This window comes from Chrysoperla carnea, chromosome 1 (genome assembly GCF_905475395.1).
Source record: "Chrysoperla carnea chromosome 1, inChrCarn1.1, whole genome shotgun sequence".
Lineage (NCBI taxonomy): Eukaryota > Metazoa > Arthropoda > Insecta > Neuroptera > Chrysopidae > Chrysoperla > Chrysoperla carnea.
Genome location: NC_058337.1, coordinates 84487398 through 84506197, shown reverse-complemented (window position 1 = coordinate 84506197; position 18800 = coordinate 84487398). Strand labels below are relative to the sequence as shown.

At 28.8% G+C, this 18800-nt stretch overlaps 1 protein-coding gene across 1 annotated transcript in view; it reads right to left on the bottom strand.

Moving 5' to 3' along the window:
* LOC123301277 (disintegrin and metalloproteinase domain-containing protein 10) overlaps window positions 1-18800 on the bottom strand; it is a 471166-nt gene that overhangs the window by 152269 nt on the left and 300097 nt on the right. The window lies entirely within an intron of this gene.

Below are 18800 nucleotides of genomic sequence, written 5' to 3'. Positions count from 1 at the left end.
CATATACTGTTTGGCAATCATTCGGTTAGGAGTTTATAATATATGTAAGAAGAGTTTTTATGGACGTTATTATGTATAAAACAAAGAAAGAGTCGTCAGGAAATGTATTGTGAGAGATGCGTTTGTGACAATGTGTGATGTTTTTAACGTAGTACAACACAACACTGCTGTACTTTTTTCTTTGTTTTATGCATTAACATTAATTAAATCTCTTCATACACATGTGATCTAAGCAAATTTCTGCAGAGATTGAAAAAATAACACATTTAAAAAAAATCGAAATTGCCTTTTTAGTCTTCCAACAATTTTTATTTAAAAACTAAGCATCCATAGAAAAAAACTGTGTACTGTGGTACTTTCCTCCAACCTTTGTTTATCTGTCGATTTGTCTCATTAACGAACTTGACCTTTCAAATACCAAAACCCTTCTTGATACCAAATTTTATTCAAATCGGACTTAAATTGCAACTTTAAGAGAGTTTATAGACACATAAACGTATAGATACAAACGAAAGAGAAAACGTAGAGAAAACGAATTTTTTAAAACTCTTATTGCTCATCTATGAAGTCTCTCCAAATTAAGATAGAGTTTGAAAAAACATTTAGTAGGTTGGGTTGGTGTCGAGTACTTCAGATGCTTATCAACAAGGAATTAAAAGGTCTAACAAGGAATTAAAAGGTGAACCAAAATAAATTGTCATCAAGATACAACCCTCCACTCTTTTGTTACGATTACCTGTTAATAAATGAACCATTTAACTAATGCACATAACGAAATAAATATTCAAATAATTTAATTGTTATTGTTATTATTGACATGTTAAAGGAAAAACAAGCCATTTTCTTAAGAAAGCAATGCAAGGAACGTGAAAAAATAATTGATTTAATCAGGATAATGAAAACTACTTTTTCTTGAAATAATAATTAATTCTATTGTTTGTTCTTCTTACTCTACTTAATTGTTTATGACCAACTTGTTTAAACTTTTAAAATTGTTTGTCTTTTTTTCTTAACTGACTGACTGAAACTTACCTGAAACAGAAAAAATTAGAATTAATAAATGAAAATAATAGCTGGTATAGTTTATTGTTAGAGAGTTTCAGATATACTGATGAGCTACATGAAATAAAAAACAAAAAAATAACACTGACCTGACTACTTTTATCGAAAATATTAAGGTTCGTACTATGGTCTCGTAAGATAATGGTACCTACTAAAATATAGCCCTTCAGAGATAGGAAGACAAAGATTAAGGCAAAATTATGTGAGAGCAAGGCGAAATTTATTATTATCACACTCCGTCTGTAAATTAGACATTGTGGGGTAGTACAATGAAGCTAAGCTACGTGTTGAAACGTAGAAACAATTTGAATTTCGAAATAATATAACGCTAAAAGATCATGACTGATCTAAAAAAGGCGTACTATTTTAGACATGCTACTTAATATTTAGTTACTGGATAACGTAAGTAAATACTCCATTAGTTTTTAACTAATATTTTTTGGCGTATAATATTTATATATATATATATATATATATATATATATATATATATATATATATATATATATATATATATATATATATATAAGTTTTATAGGCCGGAACGCCATACTGTATGGAAGTGGCGCACAGGTTTGTATACCATACAGTATTGTAAATTAAGGTTCTTACAGCAATAATATATAGAGTACTAGCTCAGTTTCACCTACAATTAATTTTTTTGATTATAACTTTTGATCGGCGATTATTAATCTAACCTAACACCAGCAGCTCTAATTATTCATTAATAGCTAATACTGTTACTTAGCCCGCCCGCTTTGTTCACCCGCTAACCCATCCCCCGCTTAGCCTGCCAGCTAAACCGAAACTGCACTACTATTTCTATGACAATTAGACTCATTTGCTCACCTTAGAGGTTGAATTGTAAATTAACCTTTCTTGCTAATACAGTGTATATATAAAGAATCTGTGCGTTGCCAGTTTTGAACTTTATACATATATCATGATAGCAACCATTGTTTCCAATTTTTCGTGAAATGATAAAATATACTGTGCAAAGGAAAATTTAAATTAAATTATACATTTTTTTTTCAATGGCTTAGGAAAAGTCCTAAAAAAGTCGACAAACTCAACCCATGAAACATTCCTAACATACTGTTGTGAGAAGAATAATTAGAATTCTCTTTTGTAAATATTATATTATTATATAAACCACATGGAGTTAAGAAAACCTTAGTAACATCGAAATTTTAGCAAACACTGATCCATATTTGCTCATAAAATAATTTACATGGGACTTTCATATACAAACTATCATTCACTTTTTCATCACCTTAGAGTGAAGGTAGGAGAGTTAAAAATACTTTAGATCTACTCTCTAAATATACCGAATGTACAAAAAAAATTCATTAAAATCGGCTTAGCCGTTTTGGAAGAGTTTAGAGGAGAACACAAACACCGTGACACGAGATTTTTATATATTAGCATTATCAGATAATTTCTTGGTATCTGTCCTTATATCATACCAGCATATTTATAAACGACATATTTCTTACCGTGTAATAGCCTAAGAATTTCATCTTCGTTACCGAGAATTTTATTGCATTAAAATATTCGATATAAAACTATATAATAAAAATTTTTAAAAATGATGAATTGTATGAGATATTAAATAACGCCCTCATAATATACACGACGATATATCAGAAGCATTTTCATTTATAAAATCTAAAAAAAAGTCATAAAATATATAAGACACATCTATAGCTTTATTTTTATAAAAAATTATGTCCATAAAACAATAATTTGAACACACGAGGATGTTCCTGTAAAAATCACAACCAAACTCTTTAAAGAAAATCTGTTGTTCAAATTGCTTGTATTTTAAACAAGTATAATATAACATGTAACATTGAGCGTTGTAGAATCATGGTTCTCAAAGCGGTAGATGATTTATCAAAATGAAGAGATAGAAAAGTTCACGTGAACCATGGTTTTACGAAATTATATTTTTTCGAAATATGGCTCAAAGAAAAATGCATTCAATTCATCTTCGAAACAAACGTTTAAAGTTTTCAAAAGTTAGATGAAAAAATATTATACAAATTGGCGTTGTTGAAAAATATTTAATTTTCCGAAATTTCTATTAAACATGCAATTACCACAAAAATTTGTAGTAGATGGACCGTTTCTAACTCGAGATAAACTTTATATGGGTTTGGATCAATAATGCGGAGAGCATAGGAGAGATTGTGTTTTAACAAGTTTGTAATTCTAGAAAAAAAAGATACGATCGTGGGACTCCCGTTCCAGTACGAAATTTCTCACGAAATCTGTGCAAAAGCAAATTTAAGCGCTAAATTAATACCTTTATACAATTTTATTAACTTACTTTTCTAAATCTGTATTATACAAACAATCTGTTTTTCATAGTTCACCAAATATAACCTAATTAGCTATAATAATTTATTGAATATAAATAACTAACGTTTATAAATTGTTGTTCGTTCGAGAGCTAGCAGAATAGTAATGAATTTGCTTACGTGACGATTTCACATGCTTACGTGACGATTTCTACCAATTTACTCACCATGGCAAGCCTCGTTAAGGAAAGTTCGAAAAACTATATATTTGTTTGAATTAAAAAATGAAAAAGAAATTTTTTTTTCATTGTGGAGATATAATAATGCCAAGTTAAAACATAGTCTATACTTGAACAGAAATATGACTAAAGCTAGAATATTGTGGTTGAAAAGAAATAATTATATTAACATAATTTTAAACAACCTCTCGTAAAATACAACAAAAATTGATTTGTACAGTATAGATAAAAATTATACATTATTTCATTACAAGCTTATACACTTTGTTTAGTTTACATCTTGGCATAGTCATCTCCCACGAGTATGACAGAATACATGCGTTGAGCAATGCGTGTAATAAAGAGGTCTTATATGTTTCTTATAAGTGTTGTAGCTTCGGTTCCCTTTAAGCTGTATGATGGGTTTATTGGTGCTGTGTGTCTCGAGTGCTGCTGTATGCGCTATGAAAAGTTCAACGCGTATCGAAGCTAAATTCAACACATACCAACATGCTTATACCACTTATTTCTTATACGCATTGCTTATTTTATACATACGTACTCTCTCACACTCGTAGGAGATCTAGTATGAAAATAATCCAAAATTTCTTTTTACAATATAAGAGGAAGACAAAAACTTTTGCTGTAAAATGTTACTTTTTATCGACTAATAGCAACAACAAAATTGTAGTTTACAAAACCCCAAATACATAAAATTTAAAATGAATATTATATTGTAGGTAGTCGACGACTATTTTTACCCTTTTATTTATGAAGACGTCTGCAATCAGGACATACTTAATTTTACATTCAGTTCAAATTAACTGCACTTTGATGCTACCATTGTGCCATTTCTACAATGTCAATTACTTATTCCTACTTTCTCTAGATTTATTTTAAAATTTCATGAACAAGAAATGGACATAATGGAGCGGTATTTTTATTTTTGCTTGGATTGAATATAATGCTAATGTCTATTTTTAGAAATCATTGTCTACAAAACTTACATTATTATTAGAAAAATATATTTATATTTGTCTGTATACGTTTTCATCTTATATTATTAAATTTACGTTGGCTAAGTTAAATGTAGCTTAAGTTTTATGTCTATCTGATGATGCTTTGATGGTAGAACAACATTGGCTGGCTGATACTGTTAAGATATGGATTGGATAACACATCAATATGATAGAGCATATAGCTTATATAATGTGTTTTCTGCCATGTAAAATCGTCAAGTACTTAGTGGTCTGTCTTATTATTACTTTTATACAATTGAAGATCACACAGAGAGAGCTAGTTGAAGCTAACATTTATTTTGTTGTTTTGTTATTTTTATTGTTTGAGTCGAATTGCCAAGAAATCTGTTCACGATAACATTTTTGTTCTTTTATATCTCAATTTTCTTTCTAACGTTTCGTTTTTTTTATTCTGAATGTATAAGGTTTTTGTCTTTTAATATTAACGTATTTTATTATTTTCTTCTATTTTACTTTTCTTATTATTTATTTTCTATTTAGGATTCCGTACATTTTAAATCTTGGGTAGTGAATGTTTGAGATATTTAAATTTTCCATTTTGAGATACTTGGATATGCATCTTATTAAACGGGAATGTTAATCAATTATGAGGCCACAATTATATTTATTTGAGTAAAATAAAAACTGATTGCATAATTTCCCTACACTTCTTTGCAAGTTGAAAGAACAAATCAGTAGGCTGCAAAGTCAACAGGGTTTGCAACAAAACCCCGTCTAATTATAGTTTTAGGTTTTTTTAATAGTTTTAGGGATCAAATATGAACAAAATTTACTATATGAGTAGAAAAATGAATAATTCAGCTCATATGTTTTGAAACAAGCTCTAATTCGGTGATATTCTGCTACATGAAAATTGATTGCGATAAAGCATAGTGCACTTCAGTTCAAGTCAATAAATTGTTAAAAGGTGCAAAAAGTCTAAAAAAAATACATTCTTATTAAAAATAATTACAAGTAAGATTTACAAAATTTAAAAAAACCCCGACAAATTTTTCGGATACGAAACCCGAAACTGTCACTTGAAACATAGCTAAAAACACTCTTCGTCAAATTACCTTTCAAACGAAACAAAAAAGTTAAAATCGGTTCATCCGCTTAAGCGCTACGATGCTACAGACAGTCAAACTTATAACACCCCTCTTTTTTAGTTCGGGGGTTAAAGAATACGGTAACAACCATCTCCTTTTTACTCTTTCCATAAAATGCTATATTTTTTTGAAGCCATAATAAGTCGAAAAAATGAAACATCCCTACGAAGTATTCATTTGCAAACAAAGAACAGGTGGAGGATATTCTGCAATGTGCTAATAGGTGTGACAAAGAGAAGGGGATTTTTTAATCATAAGAACTGGCTCTAAAACATGAGCGGGAGCGTCGCTTCGTTTTAAAATAAAATGTCAGCAGTGTGGCCAACTCAGTAGTTTTAACTAGTTTTAATCTTCCTTTGGCTGGAAACAAGTTTCCTACTGAAAAATTTTTTAGTGGGCAAATAATTTAATATTTTAATATTATTAATACAAATTATTGAAAGTTTTGTAAAAAAAATCGAAAAGTATTCTGGTTACAACAGACCCTTGTAAGCCCGTTATTCTCGCATTTAGCGGAATTTTTTTTGTTTTGTATAGAAAAGTCAATAGATGAAAATATTATAACCATTTTTATGTGTCTGTGTTGTGTTCGACTAGAAAGATCGTAGCTTAATAGGAAAAATGATATCATTTAAAATTATTACACTCTTCAATACATATTTTTTTCATTTCCTGTGTTAAGTTTTCTTCTTTTTACTCCATAAAATTGGAAAAGATTACTTAAAAAACATTTGTTTTTACTTCGTTTGTATCATATTTCAATGTTGTATTTATTAAAAAAGGAGATTTTAATTGATTTTTAAAAGGATATTTCATTCGATTTGTTGTTGAATTAAATAATAAACTTTTGAAATCGATATAACAAACCATAAATTCAACACTTACTGCCTTTCCCTATTGTTATTCCCTTTAGACCAAAAAGTATTCCCTAATTTTTGATAATGGAATTGTTTCTTTGAATATCAGCATCACATTGTACAACAATTTAATGACTTTTGAAAAAATTACCTCTCCCGACAGATTTTTAAAATCGGTTACGTAGTGAACTCAAAAATGTCGGTTTCAATATTTAATGGATTTTAATTTTTTTTTTTAAATTAAGTATAGCCAACGTTATTTGCTGATAATGTAACATTCTATAGAGTATAGGTGAAAGAACTTTTAAAATCAGTTAAGTAGTGAACTCCAAAAATGGCTTTTTATATATATTTTCATGCAAACTTTCATCCCCTGTGACACCCGTTTGGGGGAAGAATTCCGAAAAATCCTCGTAACTTTGCTTCCAAGCTTCTATCATTAGCAATTCAGGCTGGGCGTCGATATATCAGTCGCGACATTGCCTACTCTCCCTCCAGATTATTTCCTCCATTTGAAATGTTTCTGATTTTAAATAATATACAAAAAAAAATATATATTCTCGAAAGTTTCTATCATTAGTGATTTAGCGATTCAGGCTGGGCATGGATATATCAGTCTCGACATTGCGTATTCCCCCTCCAGATTATTTCTCCCATCTGAAATATTTTTGATTTTAAATAATACAAAAAAAATCATTTTGAAATGAAATGAAAAAAATCACTCCCTAAGAATGGCTATTTTATGTATTCCTTTATCCGACTAATGGGTGAACATCGCCAAAGTTCATAAAATATTCAAGTATTTATGTCCTGTAAATATTAACCATAATAATATATGAAAAATCAAAGAGATTAATCGAAAGAAAATTTCATCCGAGTGTCCTCCTGTATAATCTTTTCACCCACGTTTTGTGAATATAATAAACGTATGTATCTATATAGAGTGTTATAAATATTTACTTGTCCCAATAAAAAGGTAAATATCCTATATTTGTACTTTCATCAAAATTTAATTGAATTCAATTGTAGTCCCTACATATCCTATTTACAGAATTTCTTCTGATTCATTCACTTGAAAAAGGTTAGAAAGTTACCAAAAAAAGTCTAGTGAGAACATCATATAACCTCTGTATTAATACCATAACACATGCGCTCCACATATTTACCAAAATCTCTCATTTTTATCTATTTTTTTTTTCTAGTCTATTTTTTTCACAGAGTCAGAATAATAATAGCTGTGAGATTTCAAAAACTTTGGTCGTTTAGATCGAGAGATTATCAGCTGCAAACTTCCTCATTCAAGCATGATAAACTCACTGTCCTCCGAACTATTACTTATACGATATTAAAAAATTTTCCGGACAGAATTGAAAAAAAAAGTAGGGGAGTTGAAAGAAATCTTTTAAGAATAAAATAAAAAAATTAAAAAATTTTAGATAATAATTTTCGTTTTCGATTTTAATTTTGGCGTAAGTTTGTTAAAATTGGGAACATAATTATTTTTAATGGGTGAAAATTTCTGAAATTTTAAAATTTAATAGTAAACACTATTAGGTTCTTTAATTTAGTTCTCGTTAAATTCGGTCGAAAATATTTTATCATAGCTTTAGCATAGAAACTACAAATACCATGCTGGAAATACCTTAAGCAACAAAATCTGATATTTCTTGTCATCAACCTAATCTTCACCATCCCTTTTTTCGAACTGATTTTGTTCTCTACCATACTGGGTGTTTTAAAATCAACAGAAATTTAAATACTAAATTTCATTCTAAAATTAAAAATGGTGTTCCCGAAAGGGCAATTGAATTTTTTATAGCCATTCAATCATGAGTTATTGTGCCAAATAATCTATCTTTTTTCAGAAATATCAGGTGAAGTGAATTTTTTTTCACAGAAAGGCAGATTAAAGATACATGATAAAGAAATTGATAATAGTTACAATTTAGGAACTAAGGGAGGGGGATTAAGGTGATTAGGCGTAGTTTTTCATCAATTTAAAAAAAAAAAAAAAAAAAAAACAGTGCAAATAATTTTATTGGAATTACTTATAGTCTATAGTTTTGTCGTGATATTTTATTTTTTGTCCTATCATTTTTTAATGTAATCGATAGATTACCAGAAAATTCGATTTTGCCGGTAAATGTGAAAAACAGCAGTTAAATACGTATTTATAAGTGTCCTCCTTCACGTTAATTGTGGAAGTGCCATCGATTCCTTCAGAAGTAATCTCTTACCACCTTCCCAAGAAAAACTTACATTGCCTCCTGATATTTATTCGAAAAATTCGATCACATCTAGAGTGGAAAATGAATATTCCTTAAATAAGGTTAATCCTTTATTTTACATTATATTAGACACATTTTAATACTGCTAAACTTGAAAAAAAAGAAAGCATTATACTTAAATCGAGCGATATCGAAATGGCATAAAAAAAGAGTGAATTAAATACTGATTTGCAAAAAAAAAAAACATGAGACACATGAAAATTGTATTGAGATTAATTTTGTATTACGGAAATGTGATCGAGTATGTGATACAGACTATAACACACAAAACTAATAAATAAATGTATGAACTGGATTACGTTTGTTTCTCTATAGTAAAGCTGTTTCATTCTCTTCTTTATCTTTCTAATAGTTTTTCGATAAAACGAATTAAATCTTTTTGTTTGTTTAGGAAAAAACTATATTTAAAAACTATTATAACAAATTTTGTAATTTCATCATTAGATGAAACAAATCGAGTAAAAATGGAATTTGAAAATATCCTTATTTTAGTTGTAATGTCTTCCTGGTCAGATTATTATTTTTTTTTATAAAAATTACAAAAGTGCGGACACGGCTGTTATTAACAACAATTGGGGGCTGATTACAACACATCTATAAACACTCTCCATTAAATTACCTTTTTGCTAGAGCCTGCTCCAAGCTGAACCGATTTTGAGATTATCGCCTATTTTTTAGTTGTCCCGAGTACGGAACCCTGAACTCACACTTAAAATATAACTAAGAACACTCTCCATTAAATTATCTTTCAAACAAAACAAAAAAAATCAAAATCGGTTCATCCGGTTAGTCGCTGTGATGCAAACAGATAGACTCACACTCATAGCGGTCAAATTTGTAACGCCCCTTTTTTTGGTTAGGGAGTTAAAAAATGTCTTTTTGGACATTGACAAGGCAGACAGTAGTATTTTTACGCACTAGTTGCACTTAGATCATAAAAAGTGATTCCATCAAAAAAAAAAACTCACAAGTTGATTTTCAGATAGCCTTAAATGCCAATTTTAATCTCATAATTAGGGTCACTGTAAGATTTATAGATGCAACTTACGTGAGAGTAGTTCAAGTTTTTTTATAAATAGCTCATCTAAAGGAATATCCATCTATTCTGTAACTTTAAAGGGAGACTTTGATATTCGATTCTACCGTAACTATTCGGCTTATGTTTTTTTATGTCTTTTACATGAATGATAACAAAGCAAGGAGTGTATACATTTGAAATTTTCCTTCAAAGGAGCTCCCATGATCATTTTAAGGTCACCCACACTTTGCTTGTTCAAAAACAATTTTTTGACCCTTCAAACTTTTGACTTTTTTCAAAACAATTATTTTTCTGAGCAGTTCTTTGGCCGCTCCGTTATTTTTATACCCGATATATTATTAGTCAAAACTTTCAAATTGAATATTGCAGTTTAGACTTGACTTATTTATCATCCCAATCTTTTGCAATATAGCTATCGTGATCGTTCTACCTTAAACATATTAAAGAACTTTATTAGAATAAACTATATTTTATTATTTTAGATACAATATATAACGTTTGCGAACGTTCAAAGAACTCTTTATTTCCATCATTTTGTAACTAAATTACTTACTTATAAACTCTTTATTAGGTAGACGATATGAAAAATAACTTTTGTAAATATGGCGGAATTATTATATGACCTAATAATTCAACGTATTGTTAAATTTGTCAATCAATACTTCAAGTTATCTGACTGTGACTGACTGACTCTATATACAGAAATATATCAACTGTGATTGGTTCTCTATTGTGTTTTATATAGAGAAGATAATGTGGTGGTGGAAGAATCACATTTATTTTTATGTAATGAAAACTTTTATGAAATTTTTAATTTGACATTCAATTGAATTTTTTGGGTTAGTTTATCTCATATTTCAAAATACATATAAAGTAAAAACGTTCACCAGGACGTAGTTTTATTTAAACCAGATGACGAATCTGCAGAGAAGAAAGAAAAGAGGATCTAGTAATAAGGCTCAAATTCAAGAAAATATACCACTTTGAATTGCGAAGTAGATAGAACCAAAACACAAGAAAATTGCGCCAAAATGTACTTTTCTCAACATTTCGACAAAATATTTTCATTAAAATTGCAGGAAATAAACAATAACAGAAGGGAAATTAATTAACAGTTTATTATTATATTCCACGAATTTATGGCTCCAAATTGCTGTGAATCATTAATTAATTACATAAATAGCGTTTGCAAATTTATAAATTCAATATACTAAGACCGTCGATTAAATGAATTTTTAAGTTATAACCGAAATGTGATGATTAAACGTTGACTTCACTTTATGTTATTGTCTTTAATTTGTTGATTGTAGAAAGGAATTTACCGCTGAGCGCGCAAAAATTTATAAATTATATCATCATTTATGTAATGTGTTTGCCTATATTTTTAATTATTATAAAAAGAATCGAACAGAGGTAATTTCTTTAAGAAATGTACGTGAAAACTTAGGAGACGGTGTTCTATAATGATTCTCTTAAGCAAGAATGTAGTATAGAGCCAAACTTTTCGAGATTTGTAAAACGTCGAAATATTTGTGATTTCTTTATTCAAGTGTTGCAATATTGACAGACAAATTCTTTTGATTTGTTCAAATTTTTAAATCTACTCAATAATTCTCAAAAGCGATCTTTTAATTTTAATTGGCCTTGTAAGAATATATGGGTAAAATGATTCCATTGTATTTTTTACCAAACAGTTCACATAAAATATCAATTGTTCTTTTACATTGCATCAACGATTGGTATGAAAACGTAAATCACTGGTCAAAATCGTCTAGAGTTGCCATTTAAGAGAAAAATATATTTAATAGATTTATCAACCAACGAATTCGCCGATAATTATAAAAAGCATACAATCCATAGTAAGAGAGTAAAATTTGATGTTTTCTACAATTATCAAACGGCAAACTAACCGTATAGGTTAAAACAAGTAGAAATTATTGAAAATTGCGATGTACTCGTAAAAAAATATATTTTAGGTTGCCATTGTACAATATTGTAAAAATAGTGTACTACATCATACAGCAGTGGTATGTACGTATAGATATGCTTAGCACACTCAAATAAATATTAATTTTAAGATGCTTTTAACTCAACTTTCCATTTTTTACGTATTCTGTGTGATAATAGCATGATAATAAAACATCTGTAATTCTGTATATAATAGACATCTCTCTTACACTACTTATACTCTAAATATAATTGTTTCTGTTATACAAAAAATTTAAATAACTTTGAGTGACTATATCTCTAGAATGAAGTGGTCAATAGTTTTGGTTTTTTTTTTAAACTCACATGCACAAATTCATGAATGTTCAGTTAGTTTTTCGAAAATATATTAAATCTAGATTTTATCTAGAATTAAAAAACTTGTTAAAAACACAACTCCATGTTAATTACCCGAACTTTAATTGTATTTAACTCGAGCTAGACATGGTCAATCGACTTCAAATTTTGTTGGTTAATATATTATTATATTCCTAATAAGTATACACAAATTTAGAATTTTCTGTCGATATGTCCATAGCAAGACAACAACCTTAAGCCTAATTAAAATTTTCAATAACGCAACACCCGCTTACATACGAATTTCCTGTGTTAAAATATAATAAAAAATTATATATATTTCATTGAAATATTACAGAAAAACGCTTTTATTTAAAGATTGTTGGTGAATTCATTAATTACTTGAAATTAAAATATGATTTGATATGTATATATATTACATTCTAAATATAGAAAGAACATATTAATGTTAAATGTATTCATATTTTATAAAATTTAGCAAATGAAAATCTTTGAAGTTATTATTTTAAAAGTAATAAATGAGAGTCTTTGGTTTTGCATATTTCTCATAATATTTTCTGTTTCAGTTGTAGTAAAATTTGATATTTGTCATAATTATTTATATTTCACTTCAGGATTTTCATTTCAACTAAAAAACATTTAAAGCAAAACTCTAATAAAGCTTTTGAGAATACTATACCAAGTGTAACAGATAAATCGACACATTTTTAGATTGTTTTTTTAATATTATACCATAATTTTTACCGTTGAAATTTAGTGGTAACAAGCTCTAATATAAATGAAGAAAACAACATAAAATTGTAACTTTAGCTTTCGCATCTATTCCGAAGGCAAAGTTTACTAAAATATAAAAAGATCGAGAGGTGTCTTGAAAAACCCGGTAGGAACCATATTCCTTTCGTGCCTTGGTACATTATAAATGTTATTTATAAGATATTTTTCTGAAAAGGTATAGTTTGTATTTATATATTATAGGTTTTTCTGTAAAGGTATTAATTTAAGAAGTCATATACTTGTTTGAGTTTAAAAAAGACATACTTCTGATTAAGTGGTGAACCCAATATGTGAGAACATTACGTTTGATTTGATCAGGATATTTACTATAACATAACATAAAAATTGCATTGTACTTACTTTAAATTATCTCTGTTTTCTTTAACTTCTGATAATTTTCACAACTCAATTTTTTTTACAAAATACAAATTGCCAGTTATAAAAAGATTTTTGCATTTTCTCAAAATATATGGCAACCTGAATCGATTGAAAAAGTTTTAGTTAAGCTAGGTAACCTAGAAATCGGTTTTTGGGTTCTGGAATTTTTTTTGAGTTTTAACTCCCAACCAGAAACAAATATGGTGCGATAAGGAACATAATTCCAATAAATATTAAGTCCATATAAACCGAGCGAAATCAGAACCATAGAAATGCATGGTAAAATAATATAGAATTTACATGATTTATTTGCATAAAGTATTAATGTGTATTGGATACTTCATTGAAAACATATATAATATAAACTGAGTACTAGGAAATGAAAAGCGAATAATATACATGTATGATGAGTATGATGAATCTACATAAAATGACTGAAACCACCATTTATAACTCTCATTTCACTATAACTATCCACTATCCCCAAACATTGAGATTGGTTGTCTGTACAACATAACCTCATTCCACCACCAAATCAATCCGTTTGTGAACCAACGAACTCTAATCATCTATCTACTAGCGAGCTATACAGTTGTTATTTAGGTAATAGAAAATGGTACTAGATAATATATAACTATTGGGGTTATGGGTAAAGGTAGTTGATAATATTGGAATAAATCTGATAGGTACACCAAATAGAATACAAATCAGCCAGCTACTGCCTGTTGAGCTTCAGTTATAATACTTCAGTCATTGCTTTGAAAATATTTTGACAAGCATAGCATTTTACGAAAAACTTCCCAAAAACCATAAACCAACCTAAAAAAAAGATCCAAGTAAAAGTTTTTCTATTGTAGCCATTTCGTTAAATACAAAACATTGATAATAACTGCATTTTTTTTTCTTCAAATTTTTGTGTACTTATATATCAATCAAAGTTCTTCTTACATACTTTTAATAGCTTTTGTTATTTAAGCATATTATACCAATTAATATACGAGGGTGGGACTATGCACTTCAATGGAAAACACACATTACCTACGTTTTTTCATTAGTACACAAAATAATAAAAATATAAAAATTTCTGTTTCATCATAAAAATAAGTAATTTGTAATACCGATTGTGAGCTATCTCCTTAGACATAAAATATATGAAGTAAGAAGAGTTTTTTATGGACGTTTTTATGTATAAAACAAAGAGGGGACGTGTTCTGTGTGTTATGGTATGTTATGGTTATGTGTTACTGTGTGTGATTGATATTGTATGTGGATAACTTCAAGAGATGAATCTGACCGGTTGGGTTCATGTATACAAACACAATCCCTCTTTGTTTTATACATAAGAACGTCCGTAAAAACTCTTACTTCATATAATATAATTGGCTAGCGATATGGTTTACAAATTGTATAGAAGTGCGAAGCGTTTGTGTGTTCTGTATGCATAAATATTCAAATAGAATAAAGACACGAAAAGGTTGCATATAATTTATGTCACTACCATAGAACAGGAATGACGGTTAAGTCCTAGATTGGATTTATAGAGAACCCGGAATCGAATTCCAGCTTCTGTGTAATTTTGTATTTTTTTCGTTTCTTTCTAATTGTTCAAATGAAAATATGTATTGTGATTTTTCCATTGAAGTTTACTTTCTCACCCTCAAATGTAATTGGTAAAATATGTTGAGATATACAAAGCTATTAAAAGTATCATGTATGAGGGACTTTGTCTTATATAAAGTACATAAAATTTTGAAAAAAATCTAACAATTTAGTTTCATTGTAAAATTATTCGAGTTTAGTTTCATAGTAAAACTATGTTAGGTACTTATTCTGTGAAAATTTTTATTTTAAAAGTAAAATTTGATATCTGTAGTAAAATAAATTGCAGAATTCTGCTATGTTAAATGCCTCCATAACTCCGTAAGTATTGACTTTACAGGAATGAAAAGCACATTAAAGCAAATAAAAAATCCTAGCTCAAGCTGCAGTCTTTCTACAGCGGGTAGCATTGTGGCACTACTTCTTAAAAGTAACCTAGTTTTTTCCGCTTCCATCTATACTATCTAGCTAATCTCCACACATATTCCTTAAACTATCTATCTCATTTTCTATTATCCTCAGTATATCATCATATTATGTAAATATCAAACATTCGTCATTCACCCAGTGGTAGTGGTAGTGTATTGAAACGTGCATTGAGTTTTGATTCGTACATACAATTATTTTCGTGATCAAATCATATATACTTCAAATGAAATATAAAAACTGAACTAGCTCTAGAGCTTTTATATGCTCAATTCACATTGAAATATAATTAAGTTAAAATACATTATTGGTAACTACTTTAACTACTGTACTCAGAATTATACACCGTGATTTCAGTTCATTAATACAAAATATATAATATGTATCATAATAATCGTATATATACGATTATATTATGATACATATAGGTAGGTATAGGTATCCTATTTATCTGACGCATCTACTTATATAAATACTAGCTTGACACCCGCCCGCTTTTTAAAAGTAAAAACCACAGCTTTATAGCCCCCACCTCTCTTGATCTTACTTATCGCCCTTCCATAACACTTGAAGGGATTGTTTACGCAGCTAAAAGGTTTTCAATTTTTTAAATTGTAAAATAGTCATAATTCATTGAGTATATCAGAAAAGATGGCCATGAACTTTTGATATTTAATATTATAAATTTTTATAGAATTATTTAATGTATGGTTCAAAATCATGATCATACATCTGCTCCAATAAATTAAAGATTTCTGTAGAAATTTTAAATAGTAAATGTCAGATTAAATTTAATTTTTTTTAAATATATTTTTTTAAATTATAGCTCATGTGTTATTCGTATGTCTGAGCTATATTACTGTACAGTTTCATTAAAAACCATTCGCTAGTTTGAGCGTGAAAACATAACAAACAAACAAACAAACATCATTACTTTCACATTTATAATATATAGAGATAGAGATAGAGACTATTTATCTGACGCATCTACTTATATAAATATAAAAAACTCCTTGTATGTATGCAAGTTTAAATGGTATCAACTTAAAATCTATCTGAGAGATTTTGATGAAACTTGAAAATCTTTAAATTCTTATTAGAGTAAATATTTTATGATAACTTACAAAGAGCAATAATCCGACTCTTAACTTCATACTTTAAAAGAACAGTTAGATCATTTCTAAAATGACCTTTACTGATTAGATTCGGTTATATTAGGTGTCGCCCTACTAGTTCAGTTCGTTAAGGCGTAGCCAATTCCGCCCGCTACCCTAGAGTTCGATTCCCGCCATCGCAACAATATTAATTTAATTAATAGTTGTGGTATATGCATGAATGAGGTGCACTCAGCCTCTGAAATTGAGGAGCTGATAAATGAAATTATCAGCGGAAAGGTGGTAAAACACATATAGAGTATCAAAATGGGCTCTATAGCCTAAGTATGTCCTTCGTGGACAGCCAATATAACCTAACCTACGAAATAGTTACTATATGTAGAAAACTTGCATTAACCAAAGGGCATACCGAAAGGATGGTTATTCATGAGCTTTTGCTTTCAATTAAAATTTGATAAAAAAGCAATACCTAAAATTCCAAAACTAAAACCCCGCCGACTGCAAAATCACGCTCATTCAAGAGCTTTTTATCAATGTAAATTATTATCCAGGATACAACCGTTTTTTCATACAGATGGATTTCAGCCAAGACTATTTTCGGATCGTAAAATTTTTACTACAATCAATGAATGTAGCATTCGAGTATTTACATCCAATGTGCAAGTAAAATATTTATTCAACTTATACACAATTATAGGTACTCGATTCGCTCATAAAGTGTATTTTCAATATAAAATCTAACTTTCCCAATGGGTTTTTCAATCATTCTATAGAAACAGAATAATGATGTAATAAAAAATGATCAAACAAATAATTAATTGAATTGGCATGTTCAGTTTAAAAATTTATGTAAATGTACAATTGCATTCCTTCAATTATGAAATCTGTACATCTATCAATTCAATGGTTAGACAGAATACTCTCATAAATATGAAAGATTTTTCAAATCACGTAGAGCAGATTTCAAAAAAATTGTAGATAATAAAATTTAATCTGACAGTAAAAGCAAGAACAAAACCAGAGAGAGATATCAGATGGCATTGAATCTATAAAATATGGCCAACATTGTTTTACTAATTTTTTATGTTTCTTGAATATATACAGGGTGTCCCGTGACTAGATGGTAATAGCTTAAGTTTGTATTTTCTGTACAATTTTAAGTCGAAAGTACCTTTTGGACTTTTGTACAAAACCTAATAGTTAAGGAGTTATGGGCACAATTGAATTTAACAATTGAATGGGCACAATTGAAAGTAAAGACATTATTGAGCAAAGTAGTTAAATGTTTTATTAATTCAAACTCTTCATACAATCGAATTACAATGATACAATTGTGCACATTTTGGTTTTTTATTCAACTGTCTAGCATCAAAATTAAAATTCATTAAAAAAAGTACTTATCGTTAAAAGTCTCACTTTAATATCTCAATTTTAATACAATTAAGTTGAATAAAAAACGAAAATGTGCAGAATTACATTACCTCATAGTTGAGCATTCATTTCAATGTAATAAATATAGAACAATATGAATTTCTAACAGAATCTCATTCGATCTTACTACTTCACTTGAAAACGACCAATGAGAGATCCAAAAACTCTACAATTTAAAAAAAAGGAAGATTCGCTGCACGCAGTAGAAAGAAAATAATAATAATAATAACTGTAATATTACAACATACTACAAATTTTTCGGGAACGGAACCCTAAACATATCTAAGAACAATTTCAATTAAAATACTTTTTACCTAAAAGCCTTTTCCAAACTGAGCCGATTATGAAAATCATCGCCAAATTTTTAATTTTTTCGGATACGGAACCCTAAACTCGCACTTGAAACATAGCTAAGAACACTTTTCATTAAATTATCTTTCAAATTAAACAAAAAAAATCAAAATCGGATCAACCGTTTAAGCGCTACGATGCCACAGACAGACAGGCAGACAGGCAGACAAACGCGCACACATAGCGGTCAAACTTATAACACCCCTTTTTGTTTAGTTCGGGAGTTAAAAAAGAAAAACAAAGCATAATTTACGAGTTTTGTTTAATTCTATATATAAGTCGTACCGTCACTTTGCATATTGTGGAAAAGAAAATGATAACCGAGCCAGACATTTGGCTATGAGCTTTAAGTAATCCGAGTAATGCAATTTTATAACTTTTTAATACCCCTGTATTCCATTTGTGTTAATTTGATACAGTTTTACAACGAAAAAGGCTATTAAATACTAAGACTAAAGTAAAATTATTGATTTCTGTCAAAACTCAAACTAAATAAGATAAATGATTACTTATAACATAACAATGTT